Source organism: Spermophilus citellus (assembly GCF_964194105.1).
Source record: "Spermophilus citellus genome assembly, chromosome: 1".
Lineage (NCBI taxonomy): Eukaryota > Metazoa > Chordata > Mammalia > Rodentia > Sciuridae > Spermophilus > Spermophilus citellus.
In genome coordinates this window covers 238,948,594-238,970,120 of record NC_138182.1, presented here as the reverse complement: position 1 = coordinate 238,970,120, position 21,527 = coordinate 238,948,594, and the positions used below count along the sequence as shown (strand labels likewise).

General features: G+C 41.7%; 1 long non-coding RNA gene across 2 annotated transcripts in view; it reads right to left on the bottom strand.

Annotated features, from left to right (window-relative positions):
- Positions 1–490: 490 nt before the first annotated feature.
- LOC308653761 overlaps positions 491–21,527 on the bottom strand; it is a 40,488-nt gene continuing 19,451 nt past the window's right edge. The window contains exons 2-5 of one of the 2 annotated variants that reach the window (XR_014023108.1): positions 21,067–21,241; positions 19,989–20,049; positions 19,467–19,599; positions 491–561 (exon numbers count right to left, since the gene is read on the bottom strand). This is a non-coding gene — a long non-coding RNA (uncharacterized lncRNA). Of the gene's footprint in view, positions 562–9,469; positions 9,572–19,466; positions 19,600–19,988; positions 20,050–21,066; positions 21,242–21,527 lie in introns of those variants that run through there. The other variant, XR_014023109.1, reaches the window with a different exon arrangement.

The following is a 21,527-nucleotide window of genomic DNA, read 5'->3' as shown; positions in this document are numbered from 1 at the left end:
TTTCTTTTCTGCCTTTGGGCACTGAGGATTGAATCTAGAGATGCTAACCACTAAGCCACATCTCTAGCTGATTTTATTTTTTATTTTGAGACAGGGTCTTGATAAGTTTCTTAGGGACTCTCTCAATTGCCAAGGCTGGCTTTGAACTTGTGATCCTCCTGCCCGTGGCCTCGAGAGCTGCTGGGATTTACAGGCATGCACCACCTCACCTGGCTTAGATTAATTTTATGAGAATAAACAAATGAGAGCTATCACTTATAGAGTCCTACATCTGTCCTAAGCTCTTTATATACATTAACTATTTTAAGGGAGAAATGAAATACGATGGGATTTGCAAAAGTTTACCAAACCATTGAGGAAGACATAGTTGTTTCACCTACAAAAACAGGACAAAAGTAGTTAGGCATAATAATTACTGTGTTATTTCCTTCCTGTTTCAGTTCTTCAGTTGTAGGTTTGTAGGCCAGACTTCTCCATGGCTTGGGTGTCACTTGGTGCAGAGGACAGAGAAGAGCGCGCTTATGAAAACACACCCTGGGAGGAATGGTCATGCTCGTGTTTCTAAAGAGAAACAGCAAGGGAATGAAGTTTTCTAGAGAATGGGGGACTGCCAGCTCTTGAGTGTCTCCAGGCAAGCACCTTTCTAGACATGAACAAACATCACAATGGACAACTTTTGGGGAAGGCTCCTGTGTGCCGGGCACTATTCCAGGTGATTTGGTTTGCTAACTACCCTAATCTCACCAGTAAGGTAGATCCTATTTTTATCATTCTCATTTTATCACACTCAGGCAGAGAAGTTTATGATCATCCACTACCCATGGCACGGCACATAAGTCTGGAAACCAAAGCCCAGGGCTCTAGGGCCTGATGTGCCGCTCTCAACAATTCTAAGAATCGGGGTCTTCTATGATTCCCACATGACTTGCAGAGACTGTGAGATTTAAAAAGGGTGAGGAACTTTCTGAGGGTTACCTAGCTAGTAAACAGGGACGCTGGGAAGTTTACCCAAGCAGTCAGCCTCTGAGCCGATGTGTTGGAACAGTTCAACACGTGGAATCTCCACACTGAGGATGGCGTCTCCTGTCTGTTTATTGAGAATGGATAAAATTGACAGAGTCCAGCAAGCAGAGAAAGGAGACAAAATGGTATGTGTGGGACAGGGTGGGGAACATCAAAGGGGCTTTGGGAGTGTGAAAGAAAGGGAAAGGGGACTGGCCTGTGCTTGAGGGAATAATAATGAAGTTCATTCAGATTTCTAGAACACAGGAGAGGAAATAACTCAGATAATGGGCAAGGCTAAGAGATTTAACCCAAGCAGGGGAGACACTGAAAGTGGAAAGAAGAAGAGGAGGGTAAACATATGATATAAGGTGCTAGTTCAAATGTCCAGGTAAAACCCAAACCTCCAGTTTATGGGAAGCCAGCGCTGGGTAAACAGAGTGACAGCTCACTCCTCCCCTCATGCACAGGACCCCACGCTGCAGCACCAGGCAGGCCCTCTCCACGAGGGTGACACACATGTGAGGATTGTAAGATGAGCCCTTGGGTTTGTTTTTTTTTTAATAATAAAAACATTGTATGGGCCTTTTACACATGACTCAACGCACATTGGGTGTCTGATTGAAAAGAAGATCGGCTTTACCTACAAGCGCTAACGTGTTGGCTGAGTTGAAAGGAGGGCACGGTTACATAAGAAATAAAAATACCTGGGGAGCAAGCAGTTTACTACCTTGTATGGGACACACTGAATCCCTGGAGGAAAAGTGCCAGGTCACTCCTTTGCCAGAATCGCTGTGGTTGAACCGGGTGTTTTGTGTTGTTTTTACCGGGTTTTTTGGCATGGAATGCTGAATGCCAAGTGAGGCCCCTGAACCCTGCCTGACACTGGATTGTATTTTCTATCGTCTTTGCTGTTTTCCTTTGTTTGAGAAGGACTGGATAGCAACGAAGGGGAAGGGAAAGACTAATTAAAATTTGTTTTATGCAAAAATTTGATGTGCTAAGCCTGTAAGAAATACAGTGCAATGTTTAAAAGAAAGGACTCCATGGCTAGACATAGGTTCGAGACTTGGCTCAATCATTGACAAGTTACCCAATGTCTCTGATCCTTAATTTTTTTCCGCCCTAGCTTGCTTGCTTGCTTTCTTTCTTTCTTTCCTAGGGATTGGACCCAGGGGCACTTAACCACTGAGCTACATCCCCAGCCCTTTTTTATTTTCCATTTTGAGACAGAGTCTCACTAAGTTGCTTAGGGCCTCACTAAATTGCTGAAGCTGGCCTCGAACTGTGATCTTCCTGCCTCAGCCTCTGAGTTGCTGGAATTAAAGGCGTGTACCACTGCACTTAGCTTTTTTTTTTTTTCATCTGTGAAATAGGCACAAAAACAGTACCAACTTTCGAGAGTTCAAGTGAGAAAATGTGTGAGAACTCAGGCAAATAGCTTAGAATCTGGTTCAGAGTATCTGGCAGATGGTGGCTAGTGTTACCTGTAAAATAGGGTAGATTGCCTTCCCCAATTTTCTCAAGACAAGCTAAGACAGAAACAAAACTTTAGCAAGACGAAAACTCTTTGAAAAGTGCTGATTCACATCTATTCTGTAGTGTGATATAGTGAGAACAATATTGGACAGGGTGCTAGAAGACTTGTATTCTAATTTCTGGACCTTTTCATTTTCTTATCACTTAAGAAGCGTGTTGAATTAAGTCCCATGCAATGTTCTTTTCAGTTCTGATATTTTGTGACCCTGGTGCCCATTTATTCCCCTCCTTGACTGCAAAAGGAAGCCAGGAGATCCCCACTCTGGTGGGCTTGTGGGGGTAACTTTCATTTCCTGCCAGTCTGAGATCCAGCAGATTGACTTAATAAAGAACTCCTATCTCAGGCAAGATGTCCCAGGTATGTTTAGTGAAAAAAAGGGAAAGTTGAAGACCTATATGTAATTCTATTATGTAAACATTTCATAATACATTTAAAACTATACCTTTGTGAAATCAAATCCACAAATAGGAAAAGAAGAAGTCAAACTATCTCGGTTTCTGATGATATGATCTTATAAGTAGGAGACTCAGAAAACTCCACCAGAAGACTTCTAGAGCTTATAAATGAGTTTAGCAAAGTAGCAGGATACAAAATCAGCACCCATAAATCAATAGCTTTCCTATACACTAATGATGATTCATCTGAGGAAGAAATCAGGAAAATCATCCAATTCACAATTACCTAAAAAAAAATTACTTAGGAATTAATCTAAACAAGGAGGTAAAAGAGCTCTACAATTGAAGAAGACCTTAGAAGATGGAAATACAACCTATATTCTTGGATAGACATAATTAATATTGCCAAAATGGCCATTCCCATCAAAATATCAATGACATTCTTTACAGAATTAGGAAAAACAATTCTTATATTCAATTGGAAGAATAAGGGACCCAGAATGGTCAAAACAATACTAAGCAAGGAAAGCAAAATAGGAGGCATCACAATACCTGATCTGAAATTATACTACAGAGCTGTAGTAACAAAAATAGCACAGTATTGGCTTCAAGATAGACATGAAGACCAATGGAACAGAATCAAAGACACAGAGAGAAATCCACATACCTATAGCAGTCTGATATTTGACAAAAGTACCCAAAATATATTTTGGAGAAAAGATAGCCATTTTAACAAATGGTGTTGGGAAAACTGGATAGCTATACGTAGAAAAATGAAACTAGACCCTTATCCTTCACCCTATGTAAAACTTAAATCAAAATGCATCAAAGGCTTAGGAATTTGACCCGAAACTTTACAATTTCTAGAAGAAAGCATAGTGTCAGTACTCCATCATCTAGGTGTGGCACCAGCTTCCTAAACAAGACCCCCAAAGTGCAAGAAATAAAACCAAGAATCAATAAGTGGGATGTTATCAAACTAAAAAGCTTCTGCACAGCAAAGGAAACAATTAAGAGTGTGAAGTGAGAGCCTACAGAGAAAATCTTCGCCAGCTACCTCTCTGCTAGGGCATTAATATCCAGACTATAGAACCCAAAAAATTAACATTAAAAAAATGACCCCATCAAAGGAATTAAACAGAATCTTCTCAAAATAAGAAACACAAATGGCCAAGAAATGTATGAAAAAATGTTCAACATCTCTAGCAATCAGAGAAATGCAAATCAAAACCAGTACTAAGATTTCATCTCACTCTGGTCAGAATGGCAGTGATCAACATACAAACAATAATAAATGCTGAGAGGTTGTGGGGGAAAACATACACTTGTATGTTGTTGGTGGGAGTGCAGACTACTACAACCACTCTGGAAAGCAGTATGGAAATTCCTCAAAAAATGGGGGTGGAACCACCATAGACCCAGCTATCCCACTCCTTGGTATTTTCCCGAAGATCTAAACTTGGCATAAATCCACCTCAATGTTTATAGCAGCACAATTCACAATAGCTAAGTTATGGAATCAACCCAGATACCTGTTAATAGATGAATAGATTAAGAAACTGTGATATATACATATATCTATTTATAGATAGATAATGGCATTTTAGTCAGCCATAAAAAGGGTGAAATTATGGCATTTTCCAGTAATAGAAATGGAGAATATCATGCTAAGTGAAATAATCCAAACTCAGAAACTCTCATATGTGGAAGCTAGAGAAAAATAAAGGAAATCGGGGGCAGGGGAAGGAGACAGGATAAGATAAAGGAAGATGAGTAATGTAGAAGGAGATCAAGAGGCAGAGTGGAGGGATGGGTTAGGGGAGGCAATGCAGAATGATTTCTTAGAAAATCACATTATGGGTGTATATAAATATACCACAGGGAACTTCAGCTTTATACTTGGGTAGAAAGAACCAATCAAATATAAATTAAGAGATGAGCTAAGCACAGAAAGGAGAATGGGAGAGGGAAGGGAAGACAGGAGGACAAAGGGGGAGATCATGAACTAAAATTGAATTCCACAAATGTATGAGTTTGTTATGATGAATCCAATTACTATGTATAATTATGAAGCATTAACAAAACTAAAGAAACAAAACTTAAATGGAGAAAAACCTTATACTTTTGTATATGTGGGACTATCTCTTTGTCAGGACTAAGAGAAACTCATTTTCTTTTTTTTTTTTTTTTTTGCAGTACTAGGAATTGAACCCAGGGCCTCAAACATGCTAGGCAAGTCATCTACCACTGAGCCACATTTCTAGCCCTGAAATTTTGCTTTAGACTTTGTACATTTCTGTATTGTGTGACCCTTTTTCTTGAGCATGTTTTATTTTATAATAATAAAAATAATAATAAAGATGTAAACACAATTAAAACATGTTCATTGTAGATAATTTGGAGGAAACCAAAAAGAAAAATCACTTCTAATTCGCCTTAATCACTGGGCATAGTGGTGCATGTCTCTAATCTCTAATCACAGCTATTTGGGAGGCTGAAGCAAGAAGATCGAAAGTTTGAGGCCAGCCTGGACAACTTAGTAAGATCCTGCCCAAAACAAAAACAAACAAAAAAACCAAACCTGGGGATGCATCTCTTTGGTAAAGTGCCCCTGATTTCAATTCCCAGTACCACCCCACCAAAATCCATCCCAGCCTAGGAATATTGCTATAAACATTTTAACTTGTATCTTTTAAGTTTTTTTCCATAGGTGTATGTCACTTGGAAATAAACATCTATATTTACAAAATATAATCATCTATCTATATGCTCTTATAACTTTTCACTTAACAATATATTGTTTATATTTTTCCACATCATTAAAATCTCTTCTGCAATGTACAGCATGATTTCAACGACTGCTTGTTTTTCCATAATGTACAAAGCCAACCTTCTATTGCTGCATATTTTGCCTGTTCCTGGTTCCCCCATTGTAAGTATTGACAGGCTTTTGGAGAATAATGAAACACTGAATGTTTGGCTTGGTTTCGTTCTTTGGGTAGAATCGGCTGCTCAGTCTTTTCTTCTTCCTCTTTGTGTCCTTTAGCTTTTGGGTGGAGGCCCAGAGAGCTCCACAAGGGGTGATGTGTGTTTAAGAAACCCAGCTAAAGAAACAAACTGATTGCAAAGAGCTCTGAACCCAGAGTGCTGGGAAAATGCTGAGCATTGTAATTGGCCTAATGCTGCTCCCGTGAGAGATGCCATCTCCCTCTGCCTCCAGAGTTCTGGCAGGAATTTTAACTTTTCTCATCCAGATGATGACAGACAACTATTCCGCACTTTAACAATTAGGTGCAACCCCCAATATGTTTCCTCAGACCCCTCCAACACTCATTGGATGTACCCACCAGCTCATCTTTGCAGAAAAAAAAAATCACACAAGCACCATAACATTAACAAATCAGGGCTGTGGGCTTTCAGTTTCATCTAAAAACGATAGCCTCTTGGACGGTGCTGGATCTTCCTCCCTGAGCCTGGCTGCTGGTCCAGGGGTGACTCAAAAAGGAATGCCACTGATGAGCCATGGGCATGCCAGAGAATTACTCAGCACATGCCAACAAGTAACCTCAGACGATAATCAAATGTGAGCCAATCTGTGAGCGCTTTGCGTAACAGCATATTTGGATTTGGAGCTTAGCTTTCAGGGCTTGAGTTTCACATTTGACTGAACAGCCTCCCAGCCTTCCAGGCCCCCTCTTGGGTGCCCTGCCTCTGCTTGCAAGTAGAGAGAGCAATTCTAAAAGCCAGGGCTGGGCTCTCTCCTGCAGCTAATACAGAGCTTGGTCAGGATTTAGCCATCTCTCATCTGGTTGAACCCCTCTTTCTGGCCAGTGCTACTTCTCCATACACCCTGATTCTTGCCAATAGGCAGGCAACACAGGTGATGGATTCCTCCTTTTGCTGTTGGAATACTTAATACATCCCTGGCATTTTCTAGACTTGCATGCACTTTACTAACAAGACAGGGGTTTGGGGTTTGTTAACTGACAACTGTTGATATAGGAAAATCATGGAGTTATGACTGTAGGAATTGGAAACTATCCCTGCAGCAACAGGTATGTGGGCCACCCCAAAGTTTCTGGAAGAACCAAGAGTTTTACAAATTAAGGCCCCTCATGGATGATCTGATTTTCATGTAGATATCATGAGAACCCAGAGTTTGTTGGATTTATTTAGGATTCACCTTATGGTGAACATACTCTGTTTTCCTGCACACAATTGCTATGAAATGGTAGCAACTGTCTGTGTTTCCTTGAGCTCAAGGTCAAACGACTGGCTAGCCCACTCACCTCATCTGTACTGCCTTAAGGAAATGCCAGAATATTTCTCATGGCCTCATGTGTTTGCATACTCAAGGTGATATTGAACATGAGGTGTTCAAACAGCAATACTTTGGGCAACAGACAAAGGCTCGTCAGTGGCTTTAACCACATTTCGGCCAAGGAAGGAACCATCTGCATTCAAACTCCAAATGGGAAGAAATCATTCCCATTGGTAGGGGCTTTAAAATGCCTCTGTCCTCATCACAGTGCTGAGAGAGAATGCTGGTCTCTCTGAGGGAATATGGTTGCAAACACAGAGTGTCCAGCTAGGGATACCAAGTGCTGCAGAATCACCTAGCAACGGCTTTATTAGAGAAAAAGTTTCCCTACAAAGTTGATAAGACTTGGTGCCTAAACACAGTGCTTTATGAAAGAAATGCTTTAGGCTGGTGGTGTAGCTCAATGGCATAGTGCTTGCCTAGCATGTGCAAAGCCCTGGGTTGGATCTTTGAAGGTGGGGATAAAGAAAAAGAAAAGAAAATCTCTAATTCAACACCCTAAAGAAAGAAGCTGAAATGCCTACACAGGTAAGATCTATGGGATGTTCAGGGTTCTGCAGGACTTGTGTGAACAATTAGATGTTCCTCATCCCATCGGTTAAGGGTTACTACTAGTTTTTCAAGAAGGAGAAATTGAAGGCTGATATTTGAACATATTATATAATGTACTGATTACCGAGGACATGTTCAATAATTCTCAAAAAAATCCACTTCCTTACATAATTAAGGAGAACCCCTCTAACTTTGGTTAACTATAGATATATTTGAGCTGGATAGAATCCTAATTGTGGTGGTGTTATAATCCCAGTGATTTGGGAGGCTGAGGCAAGAGAATCACAAGTCTGAGGCTGAACTGGGTAACTTATCAAGACCCTGTCTCAAAATAAAAATACAAAGGCCTGCGGGGTATGGGCTCAGTGGTAGAGTACCCCAGAGTTCAATCCCCAGTACCAACAGCAACATCAAAATATTTACTGTAGTTCTAATTTTAATCATGGATGAGAGAGAAAGAAGAGGAACCAAACCTAAGAAGCTGTCGATACTGTAGCACCGGTAGAGTTGCAAGCCAAGGTCATCATGAAAGTGAAAAATTTCTTTCAAAGTAAGAAATATGTGGGGCTGGGGTTGTGGCTCAGTGGTAGGTAGTATGTGTGAGGCACTGGGTTCAATTCTCAGCACCACATATAAGTAAATAAAATAAAGGTCCATTGACAACTAAAAAATATTTTTTTGAAAAGTAAGAAATTTCCTACTTGCATTTTACAAGTACAAGAGTAAAGCACAAAGGTTATCAGTGTTTTCTTGGTAGTAATGAGCCTCCAAAAATCTCAGCAAGTTTAACCTACACTATCTATCTAGAAGAACATAAAATGTGGCCTCTGGTGATAATGATGAGAGAAAAGGAGAATTTGGTAATCGGTCCAAAGCCTCCAAATTACAAACACAATTTTTGAATATTTAAGTGATTTGCTTCAAAGAGTTACTTCTTTTATGTGAATTATATGAAGATCATTCAAATGTTTTAAAGTCACACTACATGTAAATACCCTCAAACTTTAAAAAAAATTTATTAGTTCTAATCAGTTTTACCTGACAGCAGAAAGCTCTTTGATTCATTGTACACAAATGGAGCACAATTTTTCACTTCTCTGGTTGTACATGAAGTAGAGTCACACCATTCGTGCAATCCTACGCTGTACCTAGGGTAATGATGTCTGTCTCATTCCACCATCTTTCCTGTCCCTAGGCCCCCACTCTTTGCCCCATCCAAAGTGTCTCCACTCATCCCAGGCCACCCACACCCATTTTCGATTAGCATCCACTTGTCAGAGAAAACATTTGGCCGCTGTTTTAAGAAGTTAACACGTGTGTGTGTGTGTGTGTGTGTGTGTGTGTGTGGTGCTGGGGATTGAATTCATGGCCTGGCGCATGCAAGCACTCTACCAACTGAGCTAAATCCCCAGCCCGGTGCCCTCAAAGGAAGGTTGTGGAGCTTGGTGTGAGAGCCCAGCTGGTTTTCTCTTTGCTGTTCCCGGAAAGGATCTAGCAGAATCTCAGAGCAGTGAGGTCCTGGAGGGTGAAGAGCAGCCACACTCTGCCCCTGTGTACAGGGCTACTCAGCTTTGCCACACCTGTCTGGTGCTTGGGCTTCCCATGCAGGCAGGGCTGTTCCTGGAGTTCTTTGTGTGATGTAGGCAGGGGTGTGGGCTCCCCAGGTCATCTCCCAGTTATGCTTGCCTTGCGAGCTGCTCTGTGAGGATGTTCTCAAAGCAATCCAATTTCCAATGTCACAGCATTCCATTTAGCAAAACCCTACAAACGTGTACCAAGCGGCTGTCAGGAACAAGACATGGTGCCATCATCCTGCCTCTTACTCTGCTATCTATCTGTTTTCATTGTTGTCGTTGTCTTAGCTTGGTCTGCTTCTAGTTATTGGACAATCACCTCTTTTCTAGGGAGCAAATGTCCATATAATTTTTCCCATGTAAAGATTAAAAAAGAGACTATCTTCCCCAGTTAAACCCTCAAGATGAACTATCTCAACTCATCGTCTTGTTGTTAGCTGGGTCATATGTGTGTTTGTTTATACCTTACAATTAACACACCCGGACAAGGCTCCATGTGTGTCAAATGATGTGAAGGTTGCTGGGCTTGTGACCCTGCTTAGACAATAGTATGGGGTGGGAGGAAGCATCTCAGTGGGTGCACTGCATTTGAGAGGAACTCACGGTTACTTTTAAAGTCCTAGATCACAATTTACATTTTTCAACCAGCGTGTTGATTGCCACTTCTTGAAAACTCATCTTTGTAGGGGGCTTATGTATAGCTGGAACCCTGTTGCTGTCTTCTTAATTGTCTGTGTTTCCCACATTTAGGATTCATGAGGATTATCTAAGGAAAGTCTTTAGACAAGGGTAAAAGAAGGATGATGATCAAGGGGGAATGTGGAAAAGGGATGAGAAAGTAAGTTTGGGAACTATTTACATGTCAATAGTGCTTCTCCTGGGGTTGTTTGACTTCTGGGCCTGTGTGGCTCAGTTTTCTCATCTGTAAAGTTGGGATAATAATAGGTAGCTGGTAGCTGGTATCTCTGGTAGCTGAGGGGATGATAGGTTGTTGAGCATTGTGTGGCACATAGTCAGGGCTCTCTAAATGTCTCCCTTCTTATTTATAGTCTAGTCTGCTGAGCCTTGGGACGGAGAGTAATTCTTCATATTCACAGACCTTCTGGAAAAGATTCGGGTGTGAATGGGGCTGACTGACACCTAAACTCCACTGTCTGTTGACATCTCCATCTCCTCCCCCCCCCCATTACCTGTCCTTATCTATCCTAAGTTACAGATAACTTATCATGTCACTGCTCTCAGAGGAGTTTGTGTTTTAACAAGGATCAAAACTGTAAGTGATAAAATGTTCTGAATGGAATTTCAGGAGGTGGGGGAGGAGGGATATTTCCCATACTCCTCAAATTACACCCCAAAAGTGTTGTTATCAGGGAAACCTGGCAGGGAGTCGCTTGGCCTGTTCATGAATTGAGGTCCTGCCCTTCCAGATCTTGCAATCTTAAAGAGAGCCCTTTGGTCTGAACTGATAATAAAATAAGCTAAGTACTGAAAGCCAGATGTGGGTTAACTTGCCCATCCCAGGTATTAGCACGGAGGTGCTAGGCACACTCAGGTGGAACTAGGTCTGTTCTTTGGCTTGAGGAACTTCACAGTTTCATGGAAGAGACCAAAGACATCAGATGGTGATAAGGAAATGTGTGTAAAAGGAAGAGAGAGGCATGTTTACAAAACACAGCCTGAGGGGTTGAAGGAACAGGAACATTTCTCAAGAACTTGAAAGTGTTGGAAGTCTTTGGAATGGGTTAGTTGTGTGTTGTCTTAAAGCAGAGGTTATGGGCCAGAAGTGCCTTAGCCCAACCTTTTCCAGCTGGATGATTAACTGAAAGCTTCAATGTGGGGACCTTCACTGGTGGGAAGAGGGAGCCTGGATCCGTGACTCATTCCCATCCCTTTGACATGTCTTTAGATTTTCTTTTAACTTCCCTTGCACATCAGACACCTCTGTTCTTGGGTGGTCTGCCACACCACTTCCTGCCAAGTCCTAGCTACTTTACTCAAGGTGGAGGACTGGGGGTACTGGATCTTATTTCAAAAGGAGAGGGGAAATTGAAACCAGAAAGGCTTCCAGATGAACTTTAAGAGAATCTTTTTCCCCCCAGCACAGCTTTTCCAAGGCTGCTATCTGTACTTGGAGCTTGGTTGCTTGGTGGTGATCTCTGTGTGTGTGAACATTAACCATTCTGTCAGTGCTAAACATTCAGAATGGAAGTCCTTTCATAATTCGATCTAGTTATGCAAACATAGCCCATTGATGTTAACAAATAGAGACCAGATGCAAATAACCCATTGAAGCATAACATGGAATAACTAGCAGGAGTTAAAGTAAACTTACCCGACCCTCACCACTCTATTACCTCACAAGATTTCCTTCCATTTGAAAATAAGCATAAGGAAAAGAAAAAGAAAAGGGGACTATTAAGATGTTTCAAACACTTTTTAAATGACACAAAAGAGTGCCTTGGAAACAACTGAAGTCATTTCAGAGTTATGTGGAATTAGATATGCACCCCTTGGAAAGGTTAGGAACCACCATCAGAGGAATGTGCATTACAGAAGGAAAATTTAATTACAACAAGAAAACAGACTCCAAATGGCGGCCAATAAGCCAGTGATCCATAGCCAGGTGCTACCTTGAAAACTTGGTTCTCCACAACTCATGGAATAGGGTGTCACTGAAGACAGTAAAATTTTACAACATTCCCTGGGGTACTGGGTGTTTTAACTGTTGTGCATGCATAGCCAAGTAGTTGTTGAGTGAGGCCTAATAGAAAATCCTAGAATGGCAGTGTTGGTGCCATTTTCTATAGAAAATAAATTTTTAGTTGAGTAGAAGGAAACAGGTACTATATATAAGCAAGCTCACAGGAAGTCTCCAAACCTCCGAGGTATTTACCATTGCTATCTCTTCCTAGAATATCATGCTTTATGAATGGCCATTTGAGCAAAGGGCCAAAAAAGTCTTGACTTGTGTAGTGAATAAAATTTTTTTCTACTGTTAAAATAATCTTTAATTTTTAAGGTTTCTTTTCTTTTCTTTTTTTAATTTTTTTATTCTTTTTTTTTTAATTTTTTTTTTTAAAGACAGAGAGAGAGAGGAAGGGAGGGAGGGAGAGAGATACAGAGATAGATACAGAGAGAGAATTTCTTAATATTTATTTTTTAGTTCTCGGTGGACACAACATCTTCGTTGGTATGTGGTGCTGAGGATCGAACCCGGGCCGCACGCATGCCAGGCGAGCGCACTACCGCTTGAGCCACATCCCCAGCCCCTTTTTATTCTTTTTTTATTGTTGGTCGTTCAAAACATTACATAGTTCTTAATATATCATATTTCACAGTTTGATTCAAGTGGGTTATGAACTCCCATTTTTACCCTGTATACAGATTGCTGTATCACATCAGTTACACTTCCATTGATTTACATATTGCCATTCTAGTGTCTGATGTATTCTGCTGTCTATCCTATTCTCTACTATCCCCCTTCCCCTCCCCTCCCCTCCCCTCCCCTTTTCTCTCTCTACCCCCTCTACTGTAAATCATTTCTTCCACTTGTATTATTCTTCTCTTACCCCTCCTTTCCTCTTATATGTAATTTTGTATAACCCTGAGGAACACCTTCCATTTCCATGTGATTTCCCTTCTCACTCCCTTTCCCTCCCACCTCTCATCCTTGTTTAATGTTAATCTTCTTCTCAAGCTCTTCGTCCTTACCCTGTCCTTGGTTACTCCCCTTATATCAAAGAAGTCATTTGGCATTTGTTTTTTAAGGATTGGCTAGCTTCACTTAGCATAATCTGCTCTAATGCCATTCATTTCCCTCCAAATTCTATGATTTTGTCCTTTTTTAATGCAGAGTAATACTCCATTGTGTATAAATGCCACATTTTTTTTTATCCATTCATCTATTGAAGGGCATCTAGGTTGGTTCCACAATCTTGCTATGGTGAATTGTGCTGCTATGAACATCGATGTAGCAGTGTCCCTGTAGCATGCTCTTATTAGGTCTTTAGGGAATAGACCGAGAAGGGGAATAGCTGGGTCAAATGGTGGTTCCATTCCCAGCTTTCCAAGAAATCTCCATATTGCTTTCCAAATTGGCTGCACCAATTTGCAGTCCCACCAACAACGAACAAGTGTACCCTTTTCCCCGCATCCTCTCCAGCACTTGTTGTTGTTGGACTTCATAATGGCTGCCAATCTTACTGGAGTGAGATGGTATCTTAGGGTGGTTTTGATTTGCATTTCTCTGACTGCTAGCGATGGTGAGCATTTTTTCATGTACTTATTGATTGATTGTATGTCCTCCTCTGAGAAGTGTCTGTTCAGGTCCTTGGCCCATTTGTTGATTGGGTTATTTGTTATCTTATTGTCTAATTTTTTGAGTTCTTTGTATACTCTGGATATTAGGGCTCTATCTGAAGTGTGTGGAGTAAAGATTTGTTCCCAGGATGTAGGCTCCCTGTTTATCTCTCTTATTGTTTCTTTTGCTGAGAAAAAACTTTTTAGTTTGAGTAAGTCCCATTTGTTGATTCTAGTTTTTAACTCTTGCGCTATGGGTGTCCTATTGAGGAATTTGGAGCCCGACCCCACAGTATGTAGATCGTAGTCAACTTTTTCTTCTATTAGACGCATAGTCTCTGATTTGATATCAAGCTCCTTGATCCATTTTGAGTTAACTTTTGTGCATGGCGAGAGAAAGGGATTCAGTTTCATTTTGATGCAAATGGATTTCCAGTTTTCCCAGCACCATTTGTTGAAGATGCTATCCTTCCTCCATTGCATGCTTTTAGCCCCTTTATCAAATATAAGATAGTTGTAGTTTTGTGGATTGGTTACTGTGTCCTCTATTCTGTACCATTGGTCCACCCGCCTGTTTTGGTACCAGTACCATGCTGTTTTTGTTACTATTGCTCTGTAGTATAGTTTGAAGTCTGGTATCGCTATACCGCCTGATTCACACTTCCTGCTTAGCATTGTTTTTGCTATTCTAGGTCTTTTATTATTCCATATGAATTTCATGATGTTTTTTCTATTTCTACAAGAAATGCTGTTGGGATTTTGATTGGCATTGCATTGAACTTATAGAGAACTTTTGGTAATATCGCCATTTTGATGATGTTAGTTCTGCCTATCCATGAACAGGGTATATTTTTCCATCTTCTGAGGTCTTCTTCTATATCTCTCTTTAGGGTTCTGTAGTTTTCATTGTATAAGTCTTTCACCTCTTTTGTTAGGTTGATTCCCAAGTATTTTATTTTTTGGGGGGATATTGTGAATGGAGTAGTTGTCCTCATTTCCGTTTCAGAGGATTTGTCGCTGATATACAGGGATGCATTTGATTTATGTGTGTTGATTTTATATCCTGCCACTTTGTTGAATTCATTTATTAGCTCTAATAGTTTCTTTGTAGACCCTTTTGGGTCTGCTAGGTATAGAATCATGTCATCTGCAAATAGTGATAATTTAAGTTCTTCTTTTCCTATTTTTATGCCTTTAATTTCTTTCGTCTGTCTAATTGCTCTGGCCAGTGTTTCGAGGACTATGTTGAACAGAAGTGGTGAGAGAGGGCATCCCTGTCTTGTACCAGATCTTAGAGGGAATGCCTTCAATTTTTCTGCATTCAGAATGATGCTGGCCTGTGGCTTATCATAGATTGCTTTTACAATGTTGAGGTATGATCCTGTTATCCCTAATTTTTCTAGAGTTTTGAACATAAAGGGATGCTGTACTTTGTCGAATGCTTTTTCTGCATCTATCGAGATGATCATATGGTTCTTATTTTTAAGTCTATTGATGTGGTGAATAACATTTATTGATTTCCGTATATTGAACCAGCCTTGCATCCCAGGGATGAATCCTACTTGATCATGGTGTATAATTTTTTTGATATGTTTTTGAATCTGATTCGCCAGAATTTTATTGAGGATTTTTGCATCTAGGTTCATTAGAGATATTGGTCTGTAGTTTTCTTTCTTTGAGGTGTCTTTGTCTGGTTTTGGAATCAGGGTGATGTTGGCCTCATAGAATGAATTTGGAAGAGCTCCCTCTTTTTCTATTTCCTGAAATAGCTTGAAAAGTATTGGTGTTAGTTCCTCTTTAAAGGTTTTGTAAAACTCTGCTGTATACCCATCCGGTCCTGGGCTTTTCTTAGTTGGTAGTCTTTTGATGGTTTCTTCTATTTCCTCTATTGTTATTGGTCTGTTTAGGTTGTCTATATCCTCCTGACTCAATCTGGGCAGATCATATGACTTAAGAAATTTATCTATGCCTTCACTATCTTCTATTTTATTGGAGTATAAGGATTCAAAATAATTTCTGATTATCTTCTGTATTTCTGAAGTGTCTGTTGTGATATTGCCTTTTTCATCCTGTATGCTAGTAATTTGGGTTCTCTCTCTTCTTCTCTTCGTTAGCATGGCTAAGGGTCTGTCGATTTTATTTATTTTTTCAAAGAACCAACTTTTAGTTTTGTTAATTTTTTCAATTGTTTCTTTTGTTTCGATTTCATTAATTTCAGCTCTAATTTTAATTATTTCTTGCCTTCTACTTCTTTTGCTGTTGTTTTGCTCTTCTTTTTCTAGGATTTTGAGATGAAGTATGAGATCATTTATTTGTTGTTTTTTTCTTTTTTTAAGGAATGAGCTCCAAGCAATGAATTTTCCTCTTAGAACTGCTTTCAGTGTGTCCCATAGATTCCGATATGTTGTGTCTGTGTTTTCATTTAACTCTAAGAAGTTTTTAATTTTCTCCTTGATGTCTTCTAAAACCCATTGATCATTCAGTAACCTATTGTTCATTCTCCAAGTGATGCATGATTTTTCCTTCCTTCTTTTATCGTTCATTTTCAGTTTCATTCCATTATAATCAGATAAGATGCATGGTATTATCTCTACTCCTTTATATTGTCTAAGAGTTGCCCTGTGACATAATATATGATCTATTTTTGAGAAGGATCCATGTGCTGCTGAGAAAAAAGTGTAACTACTTGATGTTGGGTGTATGTTAGACATCTTCATTATAATGTGTCTAGGTGTGGATCTCTTGTGATTCTGCACACTCGATGTCCTGTAGGCTTCTAGGATTTGGGATTCTGTTTCATTCTTCAAGTCTGGGAAGTTTTCTCATATTATTTCATTGAATAGATTGTTTATTCCTTTGGTTTGGAGCTCTGTGCCTTCCTGTATCCCAATGACTCTTAAGTTTGGTCTTTTAATGTTATCCCATATTTCTTGGATGTTCTGCTCATGGTTTCTTAGCAGACTTGCTGAGCTGTCTATGTTCTTTTCAAGTTGAAATACTTTGTCTTCATTGTCTGATGTTCTATCTTCTAAGTGTTCTACTCTGCTGGTAGTATTCTCAATTGAGTTTTTAAGTTGGTTTATTGCTTCCTGCATTTCTAGGATTTCTATTTGTTTGTTTTTTATTACCTCTATCTCCCTGTGAAATTGATCTTTTACTTCCTGGATTTGTTTATGTAGTTCCTTGTCAAAGTGATCTTTCATTGTCTGATTTTGCTGTCTCATGTCTTCCTTGAGACTCCAGATCATCTGAAGCATGTATATCCTGAACTCTTTATCTGACATTCCATCTGTTGCAGCTATTACCTCTTCTAAAGTTGAGTTGACCTGCATTGCTTGTGGTCCTTTCTTTCCTTGTCTTTTCATACTGCTTGCGTTTCTTTCTGCTTGGTGAAACTGTTTTGTTTTTGAAATTTTCCCCCTATTTATTTATATTGCTCTTGTATAGTTGGGAAATCTCCCTTGCAGGGCGGGTAGTGGCTGTGCTCCTCCTCTAATTAGGGTGATCTGTCTACCATGATGGTTGGTCGCAGGTCGGTCGCAGGTCTGCCCACCCTGTGGGCGTGGGTGGCGGCTCTGATCTGCCCGCACTCCAATTGTGGTGACGTAACTACCACGCCCTCGGGTCGTTGGTCCTGATCCGGATGTGGGCGGCGGCTCTGCTCGGCCCCTACTCCAATTGGTGTGACGTGTCTACCACGCTGGCAGGCCTCTAGGCCTGTTCCGCAGGTGGGTCGCAGGTCTGCCTACCTTGCGGGCTCGGGCGGCAGTTCTGCTCAGCCCCCACTCCCAGTGGGGGTACCTGACTGCCTCTCCAACGGGTCGCTGGGCCTTTTCTGGACGGGGGAGTCGGCTCTGCTCCACCCCCACTCCAACCAGTGTGACGTGACTGCCTAGGTACTACTTGTCCACCACGCTGGCAGGCTACCAGGCCTGTCCTGCCAGTGGGTCGCAGGTCTGCCTACCTTGCAGGCTCAGACGGCAGCTCTGCATAGCCCCTACTCCAAATGGGGTGACTTGGCTACCGCGCCTTCGGGTCACTGGTCCTGTTCTAGGCATGGGTGGCTACTCTCTTCGGCCCCAGCTGCAGTTGGGGTGACGTGATACCATGCCGGTGGGTCACTTGGCCTGCTCTGGGCGCAGGCGGCAGCTCCACTCTGCCCCCCTGGCCCCCACAGCATCCAGCAGGACCCAAACCGAGAAGCAGTCACCGCAGGTTCCCCAGCCCTGGGCCAAAGCAGCTTCGGGAGCCAGAACCCGGCCTCTCCGATCCCAGCCACGCTCCGCTAGGAGCAGGCTCCAAGGAGCGACCCCCTCGGTTCCCCAGCCCCGGGCCAAAACTGTTCCGGGAGTCAGGGCCCAGCCGCCCCGAGCTCAGCGCACGCTCCACTTGGAGCTGGCCTCAACACTCAGTCTCCGCAGGTTCCCCAGCCCTGGGCCAAAGTAGCCCAGGGAACCAGAATCCGGCCGCTCAGAGCCCGGCGCACGCCTTGCCAGGAGCGAGCCCCAAGGAGTATTCTCCACAGGTTCTCCAGCCCTGAGCCTGAGCGATCTGTCTGCGAGACGCAGGCAAATACCAGCCTGAAATCACCTGTTCCGTAGCTGAATGAGCTGAGATCAGTAGAAAACAGGGATGATTACATCAGCTCTCCAAGATGGAAGCTGCTGTCCTCCTCCGTGGTCCGACCGGTGTCGAGAACCAAACTAGACCGCTTCTCTCCTCCGTCTCAAAGCCAGAACTCAGCACTAAGCACGGCCATTGCACCACTGGCAGGAGCCCCCAGAATCCGCATCGCTGCACTCCCGCTCTGGCACCTCGCCGCTTCCCAGCGCGCACCGCAGACTCCAGCTGCGGGGCGGTCCGCAGATCAGGCAATGCGACCCTCCGTGCGGAGAAATCGCCCTTGACCGAGCCCCCGCAGCTGAACCTCGCGCAATGGAAATCCGTCCACTAGATTCTGGAGCACCTCAATTTCACTGGAAATTCCCAACAAGATAGCCTTCAGCTGTTTCACCTCGTCTTTCTCCCGCACAGTGACGGGGCGCACTGGGGTGATGCACTCCCTTCGCTGCCATCTTCCTTCATCTCTTTTCTTTTCTTTTTTTTTTTTTTTGCAGACTCCAGAACCATGGGCCCATCATAGATAGCCAAGCACAAGAAAAGACAAGGGGTTGGGCTGTAGCTCAGAGGTGGAGCATCTGCCTAGCATTTGTGAGGCCCTGGGTTATCAGCAGCAAGGAACGAAAAAGAAAGGAAGGAAGGAAAGAAGGGGGAAGGGAGAGAATGAATAAAGGAAGGAAGAGAGAGAGAGAAAGGAAGAGAAAAAGAAAAAAAAGCTAAGTTTGAATAAAGAGATAGCAACACTTCAAGTTAGGAAACCAGACTCTAGAAAAATATTTGAATGACAACTTCCTAATTAAATTCCCTAAAAGGTGCTCAGTCAATGCCAGTGCAATGTATGATGATGGAAACCCTAAAGCCTCTTCTGTGGGGTTCTTCAGCACTTTAATGTTATTACCAGAAAGTTCTTCCTAAAGTCAACCCCAAATCCCTTCTTTAGCAACTTTGGTGCATTCCCTTTCTTCCTGCTCTGGAACAAACAGGAAAGATGCTAATATTGCTGTTCTTATATCTTTATTAAGTATGTACCTATTAAACTTGCCATGATTCTTCCATTTTGTAGACCTCTATTCTGTAAGTTTTTTCTTCCACAAAAAAAGGTAATTTCACTAACATTTCCATGTGCCAATCTTAGGAGTCACAAATGTTTAGAAATAACTTACATATTACTATATAGACGGAGCCATGCTGAGATAAATACTGTGCTTGGTTCATAAAGACGCTGCTTCATATTGAAATTCCTGCATCCTGGGTAGTCGGTGGCAGCGCTGTGGGTATCTGTCTTCTCTCTGGAGCCTGGAAAGAGGTGATAGCTGATGAGCCAGACTAATAAGATGCACCTTGCTCTGATTAAACGTCCATTTTCTTGGGGAAATGGCTGACAGGAGCAGGATAAAGCTGTGAGGGAGCTTGTAGCAATTTCACAAATCTACCACTACCAGTGAGCTTTATTTGTGTGCTTAGAGCTATTATTAGCAAAACAATGGCTGGAAAATGTGGCAGGGAGAAAATTAAGAAATGACAGTCTTATTTTTTTTTAAAAGTAAGAGAACAGCTTCTTTTGTTAAGTTTTTTTTCAAGGCTGTTCTCAAGAAGGGAAGCAGACAGTTTCACAGCAGCAAAATGAGCCATTCACCATAGCACCTGGGTAAGCAGAGCCAGCAGTTAGAGAGGGCTCCAGTTACCTGCTCACATGCTTTGATCTCAGTTGCCATGGCCAAGGTAGAAGCTGGATCCCATAGTCCTCTGCAAGAGAAACAAAAAGGGAATTAAGCAGCACAATATAGGGACTGCCTTAAATCCTAAAGTCACTTGTGAATCATGGTGTAGTTGCCAATAGGGATGAGAGATGCCCAGGAGTGGGACAGCAAGCAGAAGGAGTTTATGTTCTTGTTTTTAACAAGGAACAGAAAGGACTCCAGCTAGGGCTATGCTGGCCAATTCAGTAGCCAGGAGCCACATGTAGCTATTGAGCACTGGAAATGTAGCTGATCTGGATGAGATGTGATTGCTGCAAGTGTATAATATAATTTAACATCCAAAAACTTAGTGTAAAAAATGTGAAGCATATTATGAGCAACTTTTAAAAAAATTTTTTTGATTACATGAAATGAAAATGCTTTGGAAAGATATGGCTTAATAAAGTTATACCATGAATGAGCTTTGAAAATATTGTGCTAAGTGAAAGAAGCCAGATATAAAAGGCCACACATTGTATGGTTCTATTTATGTGAAATAGCCAGTAGAAAAATCCATAGAGACAGAAGGTAGAGTGGGTGGTTACAAAGCACTGGGAGGTTTTGGAGGGAAATGGAAAGTGTTAATGGCATGGAGTTTTTGAATGGTGTGATAAAAATATTCTATATTGCTTGTTGTGCTGGTTGTGAATATTTTAAATAAATCACTTTTATGGGTGCATTATATGATATGTGAATTCTATGTCAATAAAATTGTGTAAGATAAATAAACATAAATTTTAAGGTAAATTTTACCTGTTTAAAAAATATTTTAAAGAATATGACCATTAGAGCCAGGCATAGTGGTACACATATGTAATCCCAGCCACTTGGGAGGCTGAGACAGAAGGATCATAAGTTGAGGCCAGAATAAGCAACTGTCTCTAAAAAAAAAAAAAAAAAAATTAAAAAGGGCTGGGGATATAGCTCAATGGTAAAGTACCCCTGGGTTAGATCCCCAGTACCAAAAGAAAAGAAAAAGACAAGGCAGAGTTACATTCCTTTCATAGGTGGCTGTCCCACTTACCTCTGGCTCTGACAGTAGCCTCTGGAGATGAGAGGATCCATATCTTGACCCTATAGTATTTGCAAACCTGTAAACCAGTCTTGATGAACTGCAACAGGCAAACAGGGACAATCTGGCTTTGTCCTGGGGGATGGAAACTTCTTCAAGAAGTATTGGCTAAGGCAGCCCGCCTGGCCTATTTATGAAATGCCATAAACAAACCCTAGTGTTAGTCAGAGCCTTGGCTAGAGGCAGCCTAAAGGGAAGCCTTGGGTGCCTTTCTGGCATCTTCTTCTCACTCAGGTTTCTTTCCAGTTCAGTTCTCCCCTCCAATCTTCTCCCAAATAAAGCAATCTTTCAAAGGACATAGCTTAGTGGATGCTGGATAAAGAAGCCATGCCTAGGCCCCTCCCTCCACCCCCAAGCACACAAAGGAAGATCCCCTTGCTTGTCTCTAGAGATCAGAAAGATGATTGGATTGG